This window comes from Haliaeetus albicilla, chromosome 8 (genome assembly GCF_947461875.1).
Source record: "Haliaeetus albicilla chromosome 8, bHalAlb1.1, whole genome shotgun sequence".
Taxonomy (NCBI): domain Eukaryota; kingdom Metazoa; phylum Chordata; class Aves; order Accipitriformes; family Accipitridae; genus Haliaeetus; species Haliaeetus albicilla.
The window spans coordinates 17,880,243-17,906,236 of NC_091490.1; the positions used below are offsets into that span (position 1 = coordinate 17,880,243).

The following is a 25,994-nucleotide window of genomic DNA, read 5'->3' on the forward strand; positions in this document are numbered from 1 at the left end:
TTACTTAAGACATCTGAAAGATTCATAGAACAGCTCAAAAAAATAAGATGACGAAGATAAGTCCAGAAAAGAAACTGATCTAAAAGAATGGTTTTGCTGGATCTTGCTTGAAAGCATGATGTAGGTGTGTAAGCAATGAGAAGAAAGTGAGTTTCAGTTTGTGTAAGCTAAGAGAAGCCTAGAGAGTTCTCCTGGCAATGCTGCTACATGGGGTTTGGTGATGTAGACAGAGGAACTGTTTCTGGCCAGCTGATGCCTCCTATGTGCATGCACAACAGGATTCTATCATAAAACAAGATTACTTCACAGAATTACCTGTCTTAATTTCTTCCCTAATTGGAGCTATCAGAAGATCCTCAGTTTCTATCTGCCTTCTTGGATCAGCTAGAATGATATTATTTTTCATCTGCAATTGCTCTTTAAAATTATAATAATAATAAGAATCAGAAAAAAATACATCCCACCCTTCATTCTAAGGGAAACAGACTTCACTAATTTCCTTCCCCACCTTGCATTACAACATTTAATTTAAAAATCTGCCTCTTCTGACTTGGATCTCAAGTGGTCATATTGGATTTCGTCTGGTTTCACTGCATTTCCCATGCTGTCCCTCTGGGCAGTGTCTGCTCCTTAAGACTAGTGCTCTGCTGCATGCCAAATTCTACTCACATTATGGTTAGAAAAGACTGCTAATCACCAGTTAGAGGCAAGAAGGCTGTCAGTGAGACAACAGCACTCAGATCTATTCCAAATCAGAGATAGGAAATAAACGGTTTGGAGGGACAGAATCAAGGACAAAAGCACCAATAAAAGTAAAGGGAAGCAGAATTGGGAAGAGACAAAGATAATATGAAAGGAACATTAGGAAAAGAAGATGGAGGCAAAGTCATAAAGAGGATGCACATGCTTGCAGCTTGATTTAATTCCTAACTGTAGCTCCTGAGCACTTGTTGGAATAAATGATTGTATGACATGGCAAACAGGAATTCTCAGGCAGTAGAAGATGCCATGTCAATTAAAGGGAACCTTCCCAAAAAATCCTTTCAAAGAGGCTATCTGAACGTTAAGCAAGATCTATGGGTGCAGGTAGACCATGGACCCCCACATCTGTGAGGCCATGTGCCACATGATGTAAGGAAGAGCATCCTGAAGTTTGATCACTTGTCCTGCTTTGACAGATGTGAAGATAAGGAGAGACTATTTAATATATGGCCGGATTAACAGGAGGCATTGTCAGATGAACTGCCTACATCTTCCTAAGCAGCTTCCTTTAGCTTGTAAAGGCTTGACAGTTTGCATTCTCAGGTGCAGATTTCTGTAACAGAACTGAAAGGTATATAGTATTGTACTCTCTGACAAGCCTAGGATCCTGAATATCATAAAGACACAAGAACTACATTGCATTAGGTAATTTTCTGAAGCTGCTGTACTTATTCCCGTGCTTGTCTAATCCTCTCTTCTCTCTCCTCTGTAATCTCTCCAAGTCCCCCTCCAATGCCCTTCCAATTACAGTTCCATGCTGCCCATCATGTCATCGGTTGGAAGATACTAGGTTTGGATTAGCACTAAATTCCCTTAAGTCTTTCAAAGTCTCCACCTGGGTATGAAGTAAGCCTGAAACTTTAATTATATCTGCCCAGCTGATACAAGTTGTTCTTTCCAGCTAGATACTTGCGTTTCAGGAGACCAGACCGGCTAGTAGTTTATATCTTCTGAGCATGGGCTAGCAACAAATTTGAAAGAAAAGCTCCCTGAACAAATTGGCTAATACAGTATGGTATTTTTAGTCTTGAACTGTGGTGGTTTTCCTAAGCAGATGACACATTTTTCACAAGTAGCTGCTGCACAAACAGCTCTCAACATGAATGATGTTGGAGTCCGCTTATTGTAAATGACCAGGGAAATCAAACAGATCGTGTTTTCAGTGAAGTTGTCAAAATTCTTACATCTACAAACACACAGATTAGCTAAGCCCTACTGAGAAGGACCCAGGGGCAGTTGAGTGAATTCAAGCCTTGCCTTGCTCTAGATACACACCTATGGCCACTCTGCATGTATCGCTGAGGAACATAAGCCAATGAGTATCATCCTCCCACTCCGAGCATTTCCTCAGCTGTGCTGTGCTCTGCTTGCATTATTTCTATGAGCTGCTTTGACTCAGCATAGACTTTGGAGGGGTAAGACTCTCACTATTTGAGAAATTGAATCTCCTTGATTGTCTGTCCTAGTATCTAAAATAGTAGAGTTTTTTATTGTGTGTCAGGAAGACTTTATAGACTAATCTGACTTCATTATCAGTCTGATTAGAATATTTTTAATAACAATACAACAGCACAAATCAGTAAAGTCACATACAAAATCCAAAATGTATTGCAGTGTCTTAACACAACTAAACCTGAGAAATACAGTCCAATACATTTCTTCCCTGATTTCCTTTAAAACCCACACAGGGACACTAGGATATAAATGAAATTTTGTTTTGTTTTGTTTAATGCTGCCTCTCATGTCTATTTAAGTGCAACTACTTGGATCAGATGGATAGATAATTTTCCTCCTAACAGCTCATGCCCTTGCTTTATTAATCTGGTTATCTTTAAGAGCAGGTTTTCCAGGTCGAGACCCTAAGGGGAGCCACTTAAAAAGAATACTCTTTGCTGGCATACAAATGACTATGATGTGCCAGTCACCTTCCCCCATTTATCCTGGGAGAATGCAAGGTTTGGTAAGGAAACACCAGCTGTGCTGCTGCCTGGAAAGTACTCTCACCCATTCCACCCCACAGCTGCCATCAGCAAAGGATGGAGGTTCATGGGGATGTCTCTGCTCCAGGGACAAAGGATGACTCTTGGATTCAACTTGCTTCTCCAGAGTATGGAGACACAAACCTTGTGCCTGCAGAAGCATTTTTTGATGCAAAGAAAATACATACTGCTACAGACTAAGAACACCTAGGAAACCCTTTTATCTTGTTTCTTCCTTTCTTAGGGATGCTGGGTGCACAGCTAATACAGCCCAGACTTACCATGACAAAATATTCTTAAAAGTAGTTTTTCTACCAGAAGGTTTTCAGAAGTACTATAAATAGCCCCTAGCAAGCACTTTGTAAAGAGCACCTAGTGCACTTCATATATTTAGGCTTGCACAAATATCCACTGCAATGTGGAGAGATTAGGCCAGACAGCTACCATTAGCAGTAAGGGCTTTTCCACCCCTGAATTCCTGGGTGTGACACTGAAAATTACCTCCAAGTATCAGATTTAACTGACTTTTCTTTTTCTTTTTTTTATTGCCATTTTTTCAAAGGCTGCTTCAGAATTTTTTTAAGCTGTTTCAATACCCAGAAGTGCTGAAAGGACTCCTCATGGAGTTAATTTCAATTGGTAAATTGACTTTGAAGAATATACACCTATACATACATAAACTTATATTATTATGTAAAAAACCCCACTAGATTAAAGGAGCAATGCTGTTGCAAAGTCATGCAAAGTTAAGGAATCTAAGAAGTAAGGTGGCTCATTGTGGCAGCAATTAAGGTAGCACTAACACTCATATAATCTTCGTTCATCCCCCTTAAATTCATTATTTACAATATGGTTTTAAATTATATGATTACATTATTAATTTTTCCCACAGGAAATACTCACTTCAGTGTCCTAGGTGCTCAACAAAGGAGTGGGGCAGGTATTCAATATTTTTGCTATCCTCACTGTTCAGAGAGTGATCCTTTTTGTTATCCTCACTGTTCAGAGAGTGGTCCTCCATCTTCCTAATTGCACACTCTCTTCAAACTGTATTTTACAGAACAAAGAATTTTCATTTACTTGTGGGATAGTCTATTATCCTCCATGGTATAGTATCTGAATATTTCTCAAACATTAATGAATTTATTTTCAGAACATCCCTTTGGTTCATTTAATTGTAAACCATTTTACAAGTGGGAAGCTGAGGCACAGAGCTAATAAGGTTAAAAATATCTGCTCATCTTGGGTTCTTCTGAGATGTCTAGCTGTTTCTCCTTACTATTAAGCATTATGCAACACTGTATTTGTTTAAGTGTACTTCCCATTGACCTATTGTAGTTATGAAGCACTTCACTAAATCAGAGCATACCTCTGTGGGCTAATGAAAACACACTTCTTCTGGGTCACCTGACACAAGTGTAATACTGTTGCCATTGGCAGCAATAAGGGTTGGGTTTAAATTTATGGGAATTAATGACAAAAACACAAGCCATCATAATGAACCTAGAGATAATTACACTAAGTTTTCTGGTGCTAAAACCAGAAACCTAATTTCCCCACTTGCAAAGCAGCAGTTTAACAACCCATATTTTCATTAAAGGTAGAACAGAGAACTATGCCCATGTAGACAAGCAGGGAATGACTAATTTATAAAACTCTAACTTTACACCTTACGCTCTTTTCCTCCAGGAGTCCATGTGGGGCCAGCAGGCTGTTTTCCCCTCCAACTTGTGGTTTGAAACGACCCATTCTTGCCAGGTAGCAAGGCCTAGTTCAGGCTGGATCAAGCCAGGGGTGTGGATTGTTTCTGTCAGCTGCCCGACTGCCTGGCTCCTTGCTAGCACCAAAGCCCTGCGCCACCTCTCTCCCTGGCTACGGCCTGCGCCGATCCTCACTCCAACATTTTCACCAACAGCCCCTGCTACTCCATCTCTGGGAATACTGCATGGAGTACTGACAACTGAACACACTTTCTTGGAGTCCCTTTCATATGAGCGCTCCAGGGCCGGGAGCTCTTGCTGTAGATGAGGGTGACCATTTTCTCTGCGCCCCTCCCTCCCTGCCTACACAGGCACGTACAGACAATTAGCAGGCCCAGGCTTCTGTACGCAGGCTCAGGAATGGTCCTCCAGTTTCCAGGATCTGTTGCGCTTGAAGTACACAAATCCCTGTTAGCAGAAATTACATTCAAACATAATAAAACACCATGTGCAAAACCCGGCATGTCTCAGGCTGGAAACAGCCTGTGGCAGAGCTGTCTCCCCTTTGCTCTTCCTCCTGGCTTCCTCTGCCTCAGGTGTTCTCCGGCCGAAGAGGAATGTGGGGGTTTTGCTTTTACTGTAGATCTCAGTTGCTCTGCTTTCTTAAAACATTTCTCCAGCTTAACAGACATAAGATAAGAATCCAGTTCTCCAGGACAACATTCAATTGCCAGCCTCCCTAAGTGATCTGCTTTTTTCTCCCCTTATCTAGTGGGAGTCTTTCTTGGATTTACTGTTCCTCACCCTAGCCTCATCATTCCACCCTTTTCCTATCATTTTCTCCCAGCTCTCATACCCAACTTATCAACTTACTCTTTCTACTCTCTGCATATTGAAATGAAGTGGGGTCCCAGGATATAGCAGAAGGGCACTGAGATAAAAGGAAGGTATTCTCACTCTCAGTTTTGGTGTTCAAATGCCTAAGTGCCCGCCTTTTGGTGCTGACAGCATTGCTGTAGGAAAAGCCTGCTCTGCTTCAGCAGCTCCAGGAAAGGAAGGAATATTGGTGCTTTCTAAGGATGCGATCTCCAGACATAGCGATGCAACCCAGGAGGGAGAGATTAAATCTTTCCATCAGAAAAAAAAATAAAAACTGAAGAATTTAGCTGCTGATCACTAACAACTCTCCCTGAAGCAAACAAGCAAACACCGACTGGATTTTTTCATAGCAGCTGATGACTTAGCCAAACGTTCATGCTTCCTTCATGATGACAGTGAAAGCCACACCCTGACATGCTTATCACTGCTGCCAAATGGCAAGTCCTTGCTCCTTCCATGGGAGCACCAGAGCTTCTCAGTAAGACAATAACTTGAAGTAATGAACACAGACAAAGCAACGTGTTTCCCCTCATTTTATTCTCTGAAATAGCAGAACCCTTTCAGCAAAATTCTGAAACAAAATGGAATTTTTCAATCTAATTATTTCAATTAGCAACTGAAAGGGGTCTTATAATGGGTACTTGCTGTCTAGGTTGTGGTTAATACAGCAACAGTGCCAACTGATGTGTCTCTTGCAAACAGATGGATGGCCTGAAAAAGTTATATATTTTTACACCTTTATGAGTCATCTGGCTGGTGAAGAACCATTTAAACTTGAATTTTGTCTCCTATTACAAGCATTCACTTGTCATCAGTCCACTAAGGGGGATGATGCTGTGGGAGAACACCTGTCTGCACCAATTTCTTGTCCTCTTCAATCCATAATTATGTATCCCTGGGAAAAAGGTGCTAAACTTTGTACCACAGGCATCTCCAAGTAATTATTTCACTCTAAAATTACATTAGAAGTATTCTGCAGAGGGTTTTTGTAATTTTCTGTTTTGAAGAAGGCAATATATTTCAATAATCTTGTGTTGAATTTTTTTTAATTAAACTCTACAAATTTAAGAAAATATGTTAACAGTTTGGGGTTTTTTTTAATATTGAAAAATCACCTTCTTTAGTAAGAAAGCTCACTCTTAACCATTTAACAGCTAACATGTCCAAACAAGAAAACGAGCACGCAATGTAAAGGTAAAAGGGGGTAGCTCTCACTGTGACAGATTGCTTTCAGCAACACCATCAATAACCACAACAGAAAAGCTTCTTGAATCTACTTGCATGTGTCTTATACTTAGCTTACCAACCTTATGGCTCAGGAATTCCTTCTCCTACGGTCTATACAAAACCAAAGAGAATCAGGGGATCATGCCCTCATGAGGTATCTGGACTGTATAATAGTAATAATTATAAAGCAGTATTATTAACAATCAGGCTACATTTTTCACTGTGACAGATTAAATGCACTATGGAATCCAACTTTTAATTGAAAAATAGTCAAACTATAGCATTCCTGCTTGCAAAGATAAACTTTTCATTTGTACATTGATGCAGTCTTGTCTCAGTCTAACGTAACAGCTTTGAGGAAGATTGCCCTCATCTGTCTCAACTGTTAGTTATTTGCTAAACCTAATGCTTCAAATCTCCCCGATACTAGATAGCAAACTTAAGAGAATCCTAGCCTATGTTTTCTTTATTGTGGAATAACTGCTCCCTTCAAGCATGTTTCAAATCAGCCCAGAAGGATTCTGTTTGGACCCCAGAAATTGAAGTGCTAAAAATCAGTGTTGGAAAACTCATATAAAATAGTATAAAGTCCATATTCATTATTATCGTTGCAGCTTGAAGTTATTACCTAGTCCTAACACTAAGCTAAAGCTTCAGCCCAGGGGCAGCAATTTAAAACTTTTTAAGCTGATTCTATAAAATGGGTACATACTCTGAAGTATGAGATTAAATTAAATTATCACTAATTTTATATTTAAGAGACTGACCTGTCATATAGAAAGGTGTTAGAAATAGTCACTACAACACATTGTTCAATGCTGGGCTTCAAAATCCCAAACTTGGATGTCACAACCTTTGATTAGCATAGACATTAGTATCTGAATGTAATGTGCTCCTCTATCTCCCACCAATATATAGCTAGATAGATGTTGTGATAGTGAATGTCATATTACTTTGGAGCTAAAAACACCACCTTCAACTCCTCTAGCTCTCAGTCAAGAGCTGATAAACAAAGTGCAACTCATAAAGTGTGACCCAGTGTTGAAAAGCCTTAGCAATGGCCTCATAGATAGACCTCCATAGAGTTTTCTCCCTGCAATAAATGTCAAGTACATACTCATTTGACCTTCTCAAGTAAACTAAAAGTGAGACAAAAAATGGGAAAAAAAATTCTGATTAAAAGAGAAATTTGCATCTTACCATGCTTTCTGTGAATTTTTGATGTAGAGTGAACACAAACACCCTAAAGAATCATCCAAAGTACTGCTCAGTTAATTGCTGAAAGAATCTCCATGTATTTAAGTGAAATTAAGACAACTGACACAGGAGTTCTTTTTGCAATAACTTTGATAGACAATAAGTGCTCCTCCAGATGTCACCCCGGAGAAAGCTGTGCACATCTATCTCGCATATTTTTCTCTGGGACAGGTGGCAATAAATCTACTTCTCTGCCTTAATTTTGATGGTCAGACAGGCAGACAGGCATTTATTTCACAGCAGATTCCTTTTTGTCAGCATTTCAGAATATTAGCTCTTCCACAGTCTTCCTAGAACCAAGTCGTAGTTTGAATTTCACGAACACCAGCAGTTGGTTCACATAAAGGTCAGTTTCCTAAGTTTCATCATACTCCCTTATATTGATTCACATTAGGCCATACAGAGAAGACCCAAGCTTACTTCTGCTTCACCACAAAATCTTCTGTATGTTACACAGTGGGAAAAATTAAGAAATCTGAGTCGATCAGTTTGTGAAACCATGTTAAGGTAAGTTGTGTGGAAAATTGGACTGATGCTGCGTTTACAGCTAAAATCCACTAAAGCACAAGAAAATAAATGACATTCCAACTAAACATGCATTCCTACTAATTATCATGAAGCAGGGTGGGGGAACTTCAGTTAGTACTTAATACATCATGGCTCTCTTTTCAAGTCCTAGACACTTCCTGCATTAATGCTAATTTAACATTCAGAATAAAGTAAGACCTTCTTTTATGTTTAAACAAAACAGTTAATATTTACATAGAAAAGTTATGTTTCTGATAATAAGACAGTATTAATGCACAATGAAAATTACTTTTTCAGTATTTGATACTGTGGTCTGACACTGCTAATGTCGCTAAAAATGTCACTTGAAGTAGACTTTACAATAACAGTCTAAATAAATTTACAATGTGCTTACAGGTGTAACTAGAATCCAGACAGGAGATTTTAAATAATACAGATGTTGTCTGAGTGGAGGCTTAAAGCACAGTTGCACTGAAGCCAACTTAAAGGATCCAACTCTTTAATGGAGAGTTAGTTAACTTGTGTCATATTATATTGCAATCTCCCATGTAGATATCTGTTATATGTTAATTACCAGAGCAGCAGCCAATGTAATCATTCATCTCTAGTGGCCTAGTGCCAAACCTTTTTTGCTATGGTTCTTGAATTTCTGCTCACCAAGTCACTGAGAAGAATCCTTGCTACTACTTCACTATGCACAGTGAATACCTTTGTCTTCCAGATACCCTGGCTGTTATGTATATCTCCTACAAAACATCTGTGCAACTACTAGAGAACACTTCGGGGTGCTGACGGAATATCAAAAGGGACTTGCTGGAAGAACTCAGAAACATAATCAACAAGAATAAAAAGAGTCACAAAAATCCAGATAAATGCTTTCACGTAAAGAATGAGAGGAAAAATAAGATAACAGGAGTGAGAGTGTGCAGAAAAGAAGTGAATGGGATGACAGCAAAAGAACATAAAATGAACATAGAGAGAGGTTAGTAGAAGCAAATAATTAGATTTTGGCCTGCACACCCTGCAGCTGAGTTTGGCTACTGCTGAAGCCAAAAGAGGGGATTAGACGATGGCTTTTGCTATTAGGGGACAGTCAAGCCCCTGCCTGAGCCTAGAAAACTTTTACAAGGACCAGAAGGCATTGAGATTCCCTTCCACACGTGAACTGAGTCTCTTTCTGCTGGAAAGATGCTAGGTTTCCTTGAGGGGTGGGGGCAAAAGAAGATGTCTCCTACCACCAGAAAGCAGAAGAAAGGCACGGGAGTCTCACTGTGCAAACAGCTCCCCCAGCTCACTTGGGTATGAGATTGCTAGGAAGTGAACAATCAAAGCATATACTGTAACTACAACACTTTAAAAACCATGTCAATGAAAAATATTATACCAGCTCCTATCATGCATGCTTATAGTATAGTGAAATGGTACTTTTTTCAGTTGTTTACTACCTTTAAAGAAATGGGTGATGTTTATTTGTTAATACTGAACCTAAAAGCAATCTCTTTTACAAATTAAAAACTCTCATGAAAAGTCTGTTTCTTTTTCTTATTCAATACAGCACATTAGCAATCATTAAAAAAGTATAGAATTAAAGCAGTATTGCTGATCAAATATAATATACTGCATTAGAAATAAATTCCATATTAAAATATGGACTTTTACTACAGAATTACATTTTTAACTTTTTTTTTAAAATAAATTACTGAAACTTTTGCACTATGAAAGCTCTCAGGCAAAATTAATGGTTTTGTTTTGCAAATTAATTTAGATATTAAAAAATTATATTTTCAACCAAGATCTCAGTTACTCAGATTAAATATTAACCAAAAGCTGTCTTCTGCTTAAATAGAATTTAGCCTTTGAAGTGTTTTTATTAATCTCTTCTGATGTAGGTGCTTGAAATTCTATGAAAGTGCTGCTGCTACCAGTTCTGTGCATCACTTACTGTAATTTATTTTCAGAACATAATTCTATTTATAAATGAAAATCCTATTAAAAGAAGACAAGAAAAATTAGTCCTAGACTTTGCATTGGTAGAGTAGAAACAAAATGAGCGGCCTAACCTGAAGTGACATTTACAAATTACCTGTTAATTTAAACTGGGTTGAAGGATGACAGAGTTTAGTCAGACTGACAGGAAGTACCGAAGGAATGACAGTTGGGCCTGTAGTGGCCATAAAGCTCCCATAGCAAGCACATTTATCTGCCTTCTCCAGGAAAAGCTTCCCTTGTAGTAAATAATATATTTGTAAAAATATTTACTTCGTGGCAGCCCTGTGAGGGAACATTTTATGGAGCTGAACACCGCCCACTCCCTCCCCCCCCGCCGCCCTTTCTTTTAATTCTTATTTTTACTAGGGTAAGAGCTGCTTTAAGATGGCCACCTGCCTTTAGTCACATGGTTGATTCATCACCACCCCCCTAAAGCTAAACCACATGATTTTCTTAATGAAAATGAGATAAGAAGTGACAAGGCTTGTATCCTCTAGTTGCTTCAGGATAACATTCATGCACTGAGACCAGTTCCTTTGTTCACTAGACATTCTTTGAACGGACACAATTGCGTATCAAGGCCATGCAGTGCCAAATATTTATAAAGATAATAACAGTTGCTCTTACTTCACTTATAAATAGTACTGAGAAGACTCAAAACCAAGTGCTAAGAGTCTCGTTATTTATTCACTTTTGAAAACCAAAATGGTGTTCGACGGAAGAAGCTCAAGTGTCTTATACTTTAACATTAAACACTTTCCAAGTGTCCAACATTTAATAAAATACTTTTACAAAATATTTAAGCTATGCATGAAATAGTTGGGACTCTTAAAATAATCTAATGACAATTATTTAGGAATCTGTCCCTCTTATGACAATCAGTAAAGAAGCATATCATACAGCTACTCTAGCTCTTTCCTGCAGGGGAGCACCACACGTATGCGGAGAGAAATGCAAACCATAGTTAGCTAACTCAGCCCACATACAAGATGTTCTTGTGCATGCTTAACAAAAGTCACATTAATATTTTTAAACAGCAAGCTGTATTTTATACACACATATGTATTACCGAACATAAATTTAAAATATTACACATTGGTTTAGGGATCTCAAAAAGCATAAGCTTATTTCATTCGCCAGGCACCCATTGCCCAGGCAGCCATGGTCTCCCCCTCTCATCTCACCTACACTGCCTCGTGCAGTCCACACGTCATGTTGCAACAAAGGAACTAGTACAAATTATGCACACTCTGCTTACTCTTGGGGTACATAACCTGTGCTGATATAAAGCAGCTGGGTATAATTATAAACATATCCATCAATTCTCAAAAAAAATTTTGTATATATTCCTCTGTCCCCATGAACATAAGTCTATTTATAGATCCAAAACAAATGGTACTTGGAGATTGCATTCATGTTCCAGAACAAAGGCATGAATTCCTATAACCTACTTCAACAAAATTCAGAAGTCCTTGTTGTACTGCCATTTCCAGAAACCTTGCTTTTGAAATTGACATTCAAAACACAAAAATGTCAACCATAACCAAGTCTGCAACACCAAAGTAAGTTAGGGTTTCTGTAGGTTGCTGTGGAAGACTTGCCAGTGGCTACCATAATTTTGCAGTAGACTTTTTAAATGTAACTAATTTCTGATTTTTAATCTTAGCATAGGACGCCTGATTTTTTTCTTTTTTAAATAATGGCTTGACAGTGATGTAATTTTACACCTACTATACAAAAGATTTTCCTTATTTAATAGCAGAGTATAAATTCTGAAAGCAGAAAAAGATATTATTATGGAAGAATAGTAAAATAAGATCTACAGTACCATTATTTTTGAAATTAGGCATTGTACCTTAGTCAAAATATCCAAATATAGATCACACTCTGGTCTGTAGTATGTCATTGATGAAAAATGGTCCTCAAGTTCTACTTAAAGAGTCCAAGAGGACACAATTAATACTTTGATTTCTCTCAGGAAAAAAGAAGCTCCTGCAATAGCTAAAAGTTTTGAAGCTCTACTAATAGTGGGAGGAGACTAAAAGAAAAGAGCAAAATAAAAAAATGAAAACCGAGTTACTGTAGTTGATGTGTTATTCACAGACTTCCTCTCTCACTAAAACTGGTAAGGGTTCACCCTAATCACAGAAAAGAGAAATGATCAGTGGGAGTATCCAACTACCGAGCGAGAAAGATCTTTTATTCGGGGATGTCCAATACAATGAGGAGAAACATAACCCCGTCTCCAGCTTGACTCTATGATATAGAGTGCTTTCATATGTCTTTGTACATCTTCCATACATCCTTGGGGAGATTGTGTTCTATTTAGATTTGGAGATAGAGCTAATATACCACATTTTATTCTCTCCCACACATCTTTGCCCAGAAAACCGTGTATACTTCTTTGGCCAATCACAATTATTTATCCAAGCTTATTAAGTGTTCCTTTACTGTAAGACTGATATCCTTGCCCTTACACAGTATATCAAGGACATATGATAATGATAACGATCAATGTTATTTTAACACTGCACAAAGGCCAGGATGTCAAGGCCATTTCTTCATTAGAAAAGAGGACTATTGATTATTAACTAGAGACTGGCTAGTAATGAAGAAATTAATAGGCAGATTACCCACCTACCAATTACCTGCAAAGACTTAGTCAGGTATTTGGGATGCAAATTAATTACATGTGGTGGTGGAGGTGGACTTGTTCATCATTCAGTGCCATTACTTTGACTGAATGTATTACAGGAAAGGGAATTTTGGGCTATACGTGCACCAAATGGAAAGAAAGAGGTTACTTTTTAGTTTAGTAATGTCACGTCTACGCAGGCAAACTTTCAAACCATCACATGAAAAGTTCTGTAATTTCTCAGAACTAGTCCAATGAACTGCAGCAAGCTGAGCTAATATTCATTGTGCCTTGGGAGTCATTATGTGTTAGCCAGCAACTGAATAGCATAAAATGCTCTACTGGGAGAGTTTGGCCTCTTCCAAGTATCTGAATGCTACTCTGGCACCCCTGAAGCTCCAACCACAGGGTTCATACCATAGGTACTTACCTCACACCATCTCTGCCCAGAGAATCTCCTTTGTGTTTCTATAATCAAAAGATCTAATTGCCTTTTACACATTCAGAAAAGGTAAACTTCACTGCTATCTGTTGAGGTTTATTCTTTCAACTGCAGAAATTCACACCTTTCCCTATTTTTTATTTCCTTTTTCTTTCTTTACCTACTTTTTATCGAATTTTAGAAGAGTTAATTCTGATGCGCTGGCAGAAAAAAATAAAATAAGAGCTACAAGATACTTTGCAGCTCATACTGCTGTTTCAGGAGGTCATGTCACTACATATGAAGTAATTTATGTAGGACTCTAACCAGCATTCTGAATTCCCTGATTCTTGTTACCCCAGGGAAAATGGATGCCAGCAATGAGTCATGTGTCTGAATGATAGCAGGAGACCTTCTTTCTCTGAATTTGTTTGCTAAGTAGTCTATTATCTTTGGAAAACACTCCCAAATGTTTTTGAATTTTATTCCACATCCTAAAAATATCACTGTAAACCTAATGCATACATCTAACTGTATTTTCATCAAAGTTCTTCATTTTCAGACAGAATTTACATTATCAGAATCCTTTACTATACATATAGTGCTTTCTGTCCCTCTGGTAACTGAGCATCACAGTACTGATCCTTCAGAGCAAAGGAGGACTATGGTTTGGACGTCATCCTAAAATACTTTTTCTAGCTTTACCACAGCTATAGGACTTGAAGGAGGAATTAATTCAGAGAAATCCTTTGGCCTCTGTTTCATGTCCAGCCTTAGAGCTTTCAAAAATGGGTAGAAACAGGAAAATTTTATTCCTTAGAATTCTGCATCTCTTAGTGATGAAACCTCTTGAGGAGCATTTCAGTGTTTTCAGACTGCCAGGTAGACATCAGGTAAGAACAGGAAGTTATTACTTCCTTATTGGCATCACACTTTGAGGGTAAAAGTGATTTAGATTCTTAAATCCATTCTCTAAGTGCCACTGGAATTCTTAAAAATCACTGTTCTGTTGCAATACCTTCACAAAGGCCCCTGAATTTCTACTGGCAGCAAGGCTGGAAACTGCTTAAATGTGACCACGTGAAGCAGCTTGACTGATGATCCACACCTAGACCTGACAACCTTAAAAAATTAGACACCCATCCATCACCTCAACCGAGTTCATCAGATACCTGTCTATAAAGCACTGCCAACCCCACACAGAAAGCAACAAGCTGGAGGTTCCATGTCGCTGACACTCAGCCTAGTAAATCTAGCCATTGCTGTAATTTTCAGGACAATTCCCCTGTCCAATTTGGAGCGATGACTGAACTTAGGTCTCCCTCCTCCCAGGCAATATAAGATCCTCAGAGGCAAGTCTTTCTCAGTATTGCTCATTGAGGCTGTTCTACTTTGTTTAAACTGGTTAAACATCCTTTGGGAAAAAGAAAGAGGGAGGATGTCTATAGGCTGGCGGCCAGAACAACCCCTAAGAAACCCAATTATTCATTACTGCACACAAAGTTTCCCCTGTATCATTCTGACCATGACCACACAGCAGCTATTTACTGGGGCCACAAGGCATAAAAGAACAAAGCAGTATGGGCAGCAGAAAAAACCTACCTCACCCTAGCAAACACTTGATGAAATCACTACCACAGTGAGACCAGATCTTTAGAAAACACATGTGGCATCATGAGGGAAACACAGAAGGAGCAGCAACAGCAAGACACACTTTGCATAACAAGAGCAAGGCTATCAGCTGCGTAACTAGACCAGCCATCCCAACCAAAGGAAGTGGCACCCCAGAGATTCATTGAAGCTTAAGGAAGGTAGATGGAAAAGATAGGGAATGCTTTCCTTTACAAGCCATAAAACGTACAAGCCAGGGTTGAAACTTCACTTGTTAACTTTCTGACTTAATCCGTCATAGATGAACTGCACAAGAAATACACAAAAGGGAAGGGAAGGGTGTGCAGGAAACAGGGTATCAACAATAATTTGTCCATCATTTGCCACCTTCTCTTTCTACAGATGCACCTTTAAAAAAAGTGCAAAAGACAAGAGAATGCACTTCTGGGACTATGGGGTAGTTTTTTAACCTGCTATTCATATAAACTAAGGCTGTGATTGCCAAAACTAAAGTTTCTTTCTTTCAAAGATTCTTTTAAAGAATTGTGTGTTCTTTGTCCTGTGCTTAGTCAGTGCTTGTAGGAACGTAACTATTGCCTAGTAAGGGCGGTCAGCAAGAGTATTTATTTTAAGAAGTTTACTCAGAAGTGGCTCATATTGATAGGTTTGCTAATTTCCAGAGGAATCTTTTGGTTTTTGAACCAGATCCTTGTTGCTGCTGATAACACATGCCAGAAAGACTATAAACATTTTATCCCCGCTGGAATATGTGAAACATTTGGGGAATGTTTCCAGCTTTGGCAATAGCTCCACGCTGTTATGACATTAGCCTCTATTATCATGGCCGCTTTCATTTGGTTCTTTCTAGCCTGCAGGGACAGGGCCCTGGAAGTGGCAGCATCTGACAGAACCTGTGCTATATTATGTGTAACCTCCTGATTCTTTCTTTCCAGACTGTGAGTCATTCACATTTATGCTCAGAAAGCCCTTTTACCAAATCTTTAGACAGGTGACCAAGGCAAGACTGAAGCATCCATACCTAGGACCTTTGGACCATTCTTTTAAAGGAAAATTTAGTTCTAACCTTATTGAATTTAAATTCCACCATGCCAGAGTGAACCAAGTGGTCTGTGACAAGCAAATGCTTACTTGTCAATTGCCTTCCCTTTGCTTGTGCTCATTAATCACATTTGGATGCTATAATAGAAAGCAGACACACTGAAAGCAAAGAGCAGTATTACCAGAAGTCCCCAATCCCCTTTCTTATGGGAAAGGGATAACATAAACATCTATTACTGATACTATTTGTATTCCTTTTTTTTGACCAGTAGAAATTTAAGATGCAAATCCTGGCATCTCCCATGAATATCAGTAAGTCTAAACTGGGAGAATTGGTTAATGTAGGAGGGTTTTGGGTACTTATAAAAACCTTAGGGCCCTTACTGGATAGACTCAGGCCAAGATATGCAGTCTAAGAAGCTCTCCTAGCTTTGCTTTGATTAAGATAGTATCTAAGTAAATAAACATTCTCACCACCATGGGCCTTAGGGGATGAATAACTGGTCTTATAGCCATAGCAAAGGCTCTTAGGACTATGCACTGGCCAAACACCATAACTACAGACAGATTCAGTGCCCCTTTCCAGGGCAGCCTGAAGGATTTCCTACAGCTTGAATGAAAATGCTGAGGAAGTAGTTGTTTATATTTCCTACAGTTTTTGAAAGATAGTCATAAAAGACTTTGATCTTTAAATTAAAATGGATAGTATCCCAAACTCACCCAGGGACCACAACTACAGAATCTCAGGAGAGTTTCTTTAGTGGGTATATCCTTCCCAGTTCAAGGCTTCTGTTCTCTGATATGGTCAGTTAACTCGCTTATCTTAAATGCTGACTGGCATATAAGATACACTAGGTACACTAGATAGAAATAAATACATAAAATCTTAGCTCCCTTAATTTTACCAGACAGATTTAATAAATGCACATAACTAATGGGTATATAATGACTTCCCTAAACTCCTACTTGTAGATCATGCATTCTATTTCCCAGTACATCTTTTTCCCCATGAAAAATTAAATTGGAAAGTCAACAAGAGAGAAATCATATTGGGGACATTTTCAATCCATTCATTTACATTTTCACTCTTTGCAGAATGTGGATAGTGTATTTTTATGGCATGTTTGGTTGCTATTCAAAACATCTTTTTTTTTTATTGAATAGCAAAATTATTAGATGAGTAGAATCCTGTATGCATAATAAGAGCACAATTTAAAGCTGTCCCTAGGCTAATTTATGAAGCACTAAATCAATTGGAAAAGTTTTCCCTTTTTCTTAAAGAGGCACAAGGTTGCTTTTTCAGCTGGTTTTCTCTGGTTTCATGATCTGCACATTGATCATAGCCTGGTACAGTTAGCCAAATGCATATGGGAAAAGAAATATCTGAGGGATGAACCTAATGATATGTGCACTCTTTGTTGGTTTGTTTCACTTCCCCTCCCATATTAATACCCTGTTAATTATTGCACAAGTCATTATTGAATAATGTTCACAGGCACTGACCAATGTGTAAGAGAATACAATTAATGCATAGCAGCTTTGCAAACAGATGTTTGTGACTGCATGAAGACAAGACTTCTAAGTCAACCTAGCAACATGTTATGTGAAATACCTTTCTTTGCATCCCAGCAAGGATGTGTCAGCATATTAAGTTTCCAATAAACTATGGGGAAAATGTGCATTCCAGAGTAGGCATTGTTGCTTCTTAATATCAGTATGTGAAAATAATGAAAATAATGATACTTAGTGCATACATACTGATCTCAAAGCACATTACAAAAGCAACCAGGTATCACTCCCATTTATATTGATAGGGAATGGAACCACACAGATGACACAAATTCCCTAGATCATCCAGAGACAAAAACAAAATCCAAGGCTCTTGCCTAGATCAGCACATTTTATAACCACATTGTCTACTCTCAATTTGCATTTGTGATAGTGCTTTAGCCTTGGCATTTCTAATTTACTTACAGAAACATCTTCTGAAGTGATATTTTATCCAGATAATTGCTACTGATGGCAGCTGCTAGACTTTCCTAGTCCGAAAGTTCTCCGAGGGGAAATTGTTTGCAGTTTATACACTGCTCTACAGATAGCCCTATAAAGACCTTTTGTCCTAGTTTCATGCTTAAGAAGTTATACAGAGAAATCATTGTATTCGTAGGGCCTACCTGGATTGACTAATATGTACAGACATTTCAGACAAATAAGAAGCTCTTCTTGGGAAAGAGGCAGAAAAGACAGCAGAAATTTCAACTCTTTGGGGGCTATTCTGACAGCGTAGTCATTGACTGAGAAAGCAGGAGGACATTTATTGCTATGTTTTAGTTGTTTTCATGTTTGATTTAAAATGTAATCTGTTGCATTATTATGTACTCTCATCCTGGGACTTTCAATTAGACACATTTTGGAAATTCAAAGTTTAAACACATGCTTTGTTAAATTGGTAACAATTATACCCTAAACTGGTAAAATGAACAAATTTTATCCAGCAGAATTGTACTACGGATTCATAGAGTTAGTCTTTGATTTTATGGTCATGTTTAATGCCTCTCCTTAGCTAAAGAGAACCTAAGTATTTGCATATATTTAACTTTGCCCTTCAGAAGGACAAATTATATTTCTTGTTCATGTAACTGGCATGAGTTCTGCATCTCCCTACATGACATAGTTTAAAGGGTATAATTAGCAAAACACAGTCCTTACTTGTCTGCCACCATCTGAGGCTGAAAGGGAGAATATTCTATTCTTATATTAGTGTTGACAATAACCAGAATAGCTTGAACTTCCTCAGATATCCTGTCCCAAGGAGCTGCCTTTCTAAATACAGGATTTTTCACATCTGTTATCTACAGGGAAGAATGCAAATGCCTCTCAGAAATATGTTTTGGACTTCTAACACACTTCGCAGCTTTTTAGGTCCATGAAGCTGAGATAAACATACAATATTTCCATTTGGCATAGATAACATTACTCCACTATTATTTTTTATTTGAAAGAAAGCTGTATTTATTTTGTTGGCTAGTTCACCATGATACTCTCCTCTCCACATGACACTCTCCTCTTCACAGCTACGTCATAAACATACCAAAAGCTGTTGAAACAGCTTTTTGGTACTCACTTAGAGCAATGTTTCAATTGCTCTGAAAAATCTCTTCCAAGATGCCTTGCCCTAAACTCTCCATAATCAGAACAGCCATATAAAACTATGATATCAAAGTCCTTAACAGTGCAATATGCACTCAAGTATCTCAGCAGTATGGATCTGTATGTGTACACTTAGTTTTTTTAAGGTAGGTGTTGAAACCCTCAGGCAGCATATTTGGACTGGGTAAACAGTCAGGGTCATTGGAAGACTTTACTAAAAAGTTATGCCTGGTTTCATCAGAGGAGAAGGCAAATAGGACAGACAGACTTATCATAGGATTTAATGACTTTAGCATGCCATTCAAGTGACATTGAGGAGGTGTGACATCTATTCCACAGGCTGGAGTTGCAATGGGCAGCGAGAGAAATGTTCCCTTAATTCAACAGACAGAGAGTTTATTTTACCAGTTGGAAATAACTGGGCTCTGTGAAGGTAAGAGAGGACCAACATACATCCATTACTTTAAGGCCCACTAAAAGCCTCTTTGAGGGTATAAGCAGTGCATCTGCCTCATGCTGGCCTCATTTGCATGACTGAAATTCACCCCAAATACACCACACAAAATACTGCAGAAATTCTGTGCCTGGAGGAGGAAAAAAAGACTGTAGCTAATGTTATATTAAAGCCTCGTAGTTGTGAACTAGTGTGGTGCCATTTTACAAGTGTTGGCAATATCCTCATGAATACCTGTGACAAGTACCATTAACATAAAATACAAAGTGGAATCAGGCAGGATGAGATATTTAAAATTTAGACATGCATTTGCAACATTTAAAAATGTACTTCACAGCTATATTTTTAAACCATATATTTTTTAAAAACAAGTCAATTCAATGCCTTATATTTTGAGTTTTAATTCCAATCAAGCTAATTTCTACTCATCACAAACACATACCTGCCAGTAATGAAGGCTGTTTAATTAGGTCCAGATAAAACAGCTCCAATTCTGTTTCTGATCCACCTGTCAAAGCAAATCAGTCTTTTACATGACTTCAAAAAAAACAAATTAGACTAGCTGATGATTTTTTGAATATTCAAGCAGACATACTGAAGATAAATCCAAACCGAACTTGTGACTGAACAAAGGCCTGGAACATGACCTCAAAGATGAAGAGATCTTGTTCTGCCAGAAGCAGATTTCCAAGCTTGGTATTTGAGGATTATGAAGTCAAGGACAGGGTGCTAAAAAGTGGCTACTGGAAAGGATAGCAGTGTCTTCAACAGCTTAGGGCAAGGTAACATTTCAATGCTATGTAAAATTAAACACAAATAACAATGTTAAAGGTCCTTCTCAAAGCCCCAAAGCCAGGTGATTTCAGAACAGACATGTCCAACTCATGCCATTATAGCTCTATGGGAAAAAAAGCCCTTTGCTGTTCATGCTACTATGACAGAAATAAGTAGAAAATCTAGAAGGGCTGATAGGGTTGAATACTAAAAAATATTTTCTTTTTCATTGGCTTCTAAGATGGACTAGTAGTCTGAATACATTTACTAGTAGGCAGATAGCAATATAAATTGACCATCACAAATGGCATTATTTGATATGTAAGATGTTAATTAAAACAACTCAATACAGCTCTGAGAGATCACTAATAATTGGTTAATACTATGGGGGCTCAACCAACAACTTCCAAAAGCGTAGGATTAGGCACAAATGCTAATCAGTAGACTAGAGGGAAAATACTGACAAAAAGCACCATACAGGTACACACTGTTAAGATCTAGAGCACAAAAAAGGTAACTCAAATTTTAATATGGAAATTATCTGCTAGGCTCTGGTAAGCAAATCAGTCCACATGCCTTTGCTGTTTCTGTGCTTACTGTGTACTCAATCCATTAAGTGAGAACTCCCCCAAAATGCCAGGTTTCATCTGGTTTTTCTCATTTGAGCCTACCATTTATCCTGCTGGGATGATACTTCTTTCATTCTTTGATTCCCTATCAAAGTGGTTCTACTGATGTTAGTTATCAGAGCACTAACTTTTCTCCAGTCATTTATACATATTGTATTGGCAACTGTTGTGCCTTCTAGAAGATGAACTTGTTCATTTTGATGGATTTACCATGCATGATGGCTTGCTCTTTTCTCCCGACTGGCATTCTAAAGACCATCCTTATTTTGTTTTTAATTTGTTTAGATTGGACATTTTTTGATTTGTTTTCCAAATCAGTGACAGTGGTCTGATTTTATCAGACCTTATGCAGGAAACTCCTGTAAAGCAGTTATGGTAGCAATGGGGCACAGTTGTTATGACTGTACCAGATTCCATAAAGTTTGGGGTTTTTAATTCTTTTCTCAATGAATAAAATCCTGAGCCAGTAAAGTCAGAGTTCTTCCATTTCCCCCTATCACATTCATATGAGAGAAAGTTATGAGTATGCAAGTCTCAAAATCCATTCATGTTTGCTTCATTAGAGTCTCTCCATTTCATTGTAAGGAAATCTGTCTTGTTAGATGACGAGGTCACCTTATGTTGTGAAAATAGCAAGGCATGAACTTGTTATGCCTACGTATGGCCAACAGTTTCACAAGTCCTCCTTGAAATGAAGATATGACTTGTTTTCACCCCCAGCTTATTTTGCTCAAGGTACAACAGGAATTAATTAGGATCGTAAGTCAGAGGATGAGGCTTTTTTTTATGTCATTAGGTCTCAGCCTGGGAACACCTATGTATTGGTTGCCAACTTAAGGAGCAGACTTCCCCAAGTGATTCATACTCACTTGCTCTGCCTAGAATACATGCCGTTCTTTCTAGTACTGGATGCCCATGATTATCCGTTATTTCCACAGTTCCAAAACCACAGATAGATATGGCCGTGTCTACATCTGTGAGAAGCAGGGGCAGCTTTAGGCCAGTTGGCTGTTAAAAAGGGTTATGTTTTAACCTGGGCATTTGCACACAATTCACTCATGATGTTGCATATACCTATATGCTTGATATCAATTAGCCACCATTTCCAAAAGACTTGCAGATTCTTGTCTTTCCATATATCATTGTCACCTCCACCATACTTAAACTGGATTGTATTCAGCTATTCCATTTACGTACTTTTTTGCCTCTAGATCAGAAGAAGATATTTATTTCAAATACAGATGCTGCATTGTTTCAGAATATACCATATACTACTGCTGTTTGAGCCTGCAGAAACTCGTGACAACTTTATGCAGCATAATTAATATTTAACAGCATCTGGAACAAAACACCTTGCCCTGTTAGGTTCCTCTTTCTCAAGTGAATACACTCTGAAGTGAATAGAAGTTGTTCATTGTGAGCCTACAGAAAGGAACATGGACAGTTCCCTTGACCTCTGCTCATTATATTCCACATATAAATTGGTGGCGACATATGGCAAAACTGCTAAAGACTATAAAATATATAAACCTGGATTTTTGCTTCCTTTTTTTGGAAACAAATGAATCATCTACTGCATGATTATCACTGCTTCTTTGCAAGACCTGAAATCTGGGTTAGAGTTGTTAAGGCTACTGGCAATAGTTGGTCACTTTGCTCCATGACAGGTGCACTCAGGTATCAGCTATATGACCTAGAAAGGTTTTTACCATAAGGAGAAATGAAGACCTCATGGGATGGCACTAACACTACTGACATTTCACCAGTCTAAACTGGTAGATACAAGTAGCATGTTTGATTATTTGAGCTCTATTTACTACAAAACCTGCTAGCCTTCCAACGGATTCAGGATTTTGCTAATCTCTCCTTTCTACAAAGTCAGCAAGCAGCTCATAGCAGCACCTGCTTCTGTGCAGGTTCCAGACTGGCTACAGAGAGCCTGCCTTTGTTAGGTGGTTTGCGTCATTTGTTGGTGCTAGGATGATACAGTTAACTTGGTTAGCCCATCAGCACTGGGTTCTCCACCTCTTTGTGATGTTGTGTGCTCCAACTAATTTTTATTTCATCTCTCACCTAGCGTTAGTATTTCTGGCACAATGCTTCACCAATTACATAGTCTCCATCAGCACAAAAGTCACTTAGCTTGTCAGTGCTCATCTGTGTTGTAAAAGGGGAAAAAAAAAACAGGACTGTCTTACATCGCAAGCCTACCTCTCCAGCGTGCTCAAAATCATGCCCTTAAAACATGCTTTTAACAAGCCAGTAAGTATTGTACCTTTTTCCCCAACTACAGAGAGCAGGGAGGTGAGGCACTTCTCTGTGTAAAATGACACACACATTTTGTAGATCTCATGTTCTAATGCTATTAGCTCAAAAAATTGAATTAAATAGAGAAAGGTTAATGAAAGGTTTCAGTCATGATTGCAGTGACCATGATGAAGCAAAGGGGCAAGAGAAATGGGAGCTTTAACAATTAAACTCCCTCAACACATTCCTTTAACACTACTGCCATAACACAGTGAAATGCCACAGTTAATCAGATCACACTCACTGCTAACACTCTCTACTAAGAAGTTGTTGTGACTCCCCTGTTGGTATGTCCTACAAGATGATCATGTTCTTCATTAATGCTAAATAAAGGCAGCGAATTTTAGATGCCACACAAATTAGTGTTCTTAATTGTTTATAAATATAGGAGCTATTTATATTTTTTTTATTCTGATATTTTAAAATAGCATTATAAATACATAAACTATAATCAATCCCTATTCCCCTGTAAATCTCAGTTCTACTGTGAAGTAGGAGGCTACAAGCATCTAGCAGCCATATTGTACCATACAAAAGTTTCCAATACATGCTGGAAGTATTTCGCTTACCTCACTAACTGCCAAAAGCAAGTCTGGCACTACATCAGAGTCAGTCACATCTTCTTGCTTCAAGTATTTATTTCTCTGACTCTATTAAGTAAGTTGTAAGCAAACCTCTGAGTAGTTGAACCTCCTGCAGGGTCTCATCGCATTTTAGGATTGGCCCTTTCCACATAACAGTAAAACTCAATTGCAAAATATTTATAGTTCTGGCACATGTCAGAGGAATAAATTATCCTATAAAGAGCCTACTTTTTGCTGTAGTATGCTCTGATGTCCTTACTGAGGATAAAAGGAAACAAAGAAGCCCAGGCTTGCAGAGGGAGAAAGACAATATTGGCCAGCAATAACAGCATTAGATCTCGATGTACAAGACCCTAGTTCAAGTCACCACTTCCTCTGTGCCTTGGGCGACTGAGATTACCACTATACAATAGGGTTAAGGGCACTTATGACTGCAACTCCAGGGTATTTCAGGGTTAAACAATGAAAAGATTTTGGCACATTTAGATATTTTAGTAACAGAAACCCCAGAGAACTTCTTCAGATTAAACTGAAGCTAGCAAAAAGACATATGAAATAAAAAAACATCTTCCACAATTTGATTCACCACCCTTCTTAAACATTTCTGCTAGCAATATCATTTACATATCATATCAATATTCTAAAAACTAAGATAAAAGCACGATGTGTCAAGAGGAGAAAATGTCTTCCCATTAGCAGTAGATGGGTAAGTCATGTTTTGAGTGGAGACCAGTAAACTACAGTAAGGCTTTGGTACGTGTAGGTGTAAAGCTTAAGATGTTATTACTACCACCTGTGTGAGGTTATCTCCTCACAGCAGAGATGTGGTGTAATACGCTCTTGCATATAAATGCAGGCCCACACTCCTTATGAGTCCAAAAATACTGGAGGCTGTGGACTATGGCAGCTGGGAAGGGATATATCCCAACACAGGAGCAAGGGCCTCCAAAAGAGCGGCAGAGTGGATATTTTGGGGATTGTAATATCTTAAACCATTGCAAATTAAATCTACCAGAACACATTTAGCAGAACCCTACATCAATAAAAGTGGGAATAGGAATAGGATAAATAGGAATAGGACTAGGAATGGCAATAATTTACATCACTTACGGGAATAATGTCTGATAGTTTTGCTAGTCTGTCCCACAGATAGTGGATTTTTTGTAGCTTTTACAGATATTAACTTCAGGAAATAGATTATAGAAAGGTTAATGAAAGGTTTTAGTCATAATTATAATGACCATGACCTAACAGAAGGCCAAGGAACCTTGCAATTACAAAAGAATACCAAACTTTTATTTATCCATTGCCAGAGCACAAAGAAATGCCACCATTAATTATACACCACATTGATTACTAAAAAAGTTGTCATGTATCCCTTTGATGATGCAAGATGGTTGTTATGGCAATGAGATGCTACTAAAAATTCTTTGTAAGACTTAATTAGGTCATTTGTTTAATCTCATGGGGTTCCCCCCCCCTCCATTCTTTTTTCTCTTCTTTCTACTTCGTTCCATTTTTTTTTTGTTTAGCTGTTTGCTTGTTAAAAGTTAGGAAGATTTTTTTTTTTTTTAAGTACTTGAGGACTTCCACTATTTATGTAAGTTATACTAGATATCTTCCTCTGCTTTGGATGTCAAATACAATAACCACTTGAACAGTGCCAGTACTATCTCTCTACAACCTTCAAAGTTATTCCTGTTACATACTGTGGCTCAAAATGCTGATCAGATACTGTGTGTAGACATTAAGCAGAAAATTCCCATTGCAATCTGTGACTTGGATCTTTCTGTACCATCCTATAACACAGAGCAGAATCCTTCTCTTTGTTCATAAAAAAAACACATCTATAAAATAATGTATGTAATGTCTGCTGAATATTCTCTACTATTCATGAAGTTAAAATTAACTTCTTGTTTTAATTGCTTATCAGTTCCATAAGCATAATTCCCATGATTTAACCTGCTTTCTTAGGGATCTGCTACCTTTCCATATAGAACTTCACATTTTTATGAATTTTTACTGTTTAAAATGTATATGTATGTAAAT

General features: G+C 38.1%; 1 long non-coding RNA gene across 2 annotated transcripts in view; it reads right to left on the reverse strand.

The window, feature by feature from the left end:
- The window catches only part of LOC138686407 (uncharacterized), a 343,485-nt gene that overhangs the window by 135,525 nt on the left and 181,966 nt on the right, over positions 1 to 25,994 (reverse strand). For both annotated transcript variants that reach the window (XR_011325757.1, XR_011325758.1), the window contains exon 7: positions 20,094 to 20,159. This is a non-coding gene — a long non-coding RNA (uncharacterized lncRNA). The remainder of the gene's footprint in view (positions 1 to 20,093; positions 20,160 to 25,994) is intronic.